Source organism: Stegastes partitus, unplaced genomic scaffold (assembly GCF_000690725.1).
Source record: "Stegastes partitus isolate 25-593 unplaced genomic scaffold, Stegastes_partitus-1.0.2 Scaffold819, whole genome shotgun sequence".
Taxonomy (NCBI): domain Eukaryota; kingdom Metazoa; phylum Chordata; class Actinopteri; family Pomacentridae; genus Stegastes; species Stegastes partitus.
In genome coordinates, this window is record NW_007578550.1 from 174,902 (window position 1) to 175,135 (window position 234).

The window sequence follows — 234 nt, forward strand, 5'->3', positions numbered from 1 at the left end:
TTGTCATCAATTCCTGTTAACGCCGCCTTCACCTTCCGTGCGCAATAATTGCACATTGGGGGGGAAAAAAACGAGGAAGAAGAGAGGAGAGGAGGAAAAAAAGATAATTTCACTGTCAGCGAGGTTTATTTCTCCCCAGAGCGATTAAAAGGTTGGCAGTGAGAAAAGAAAGGCTTCCCAACACTTCTGCTGACTGACCATCCTTTAGTTTGGTCTCCGAGGAGCCGCCAGCAC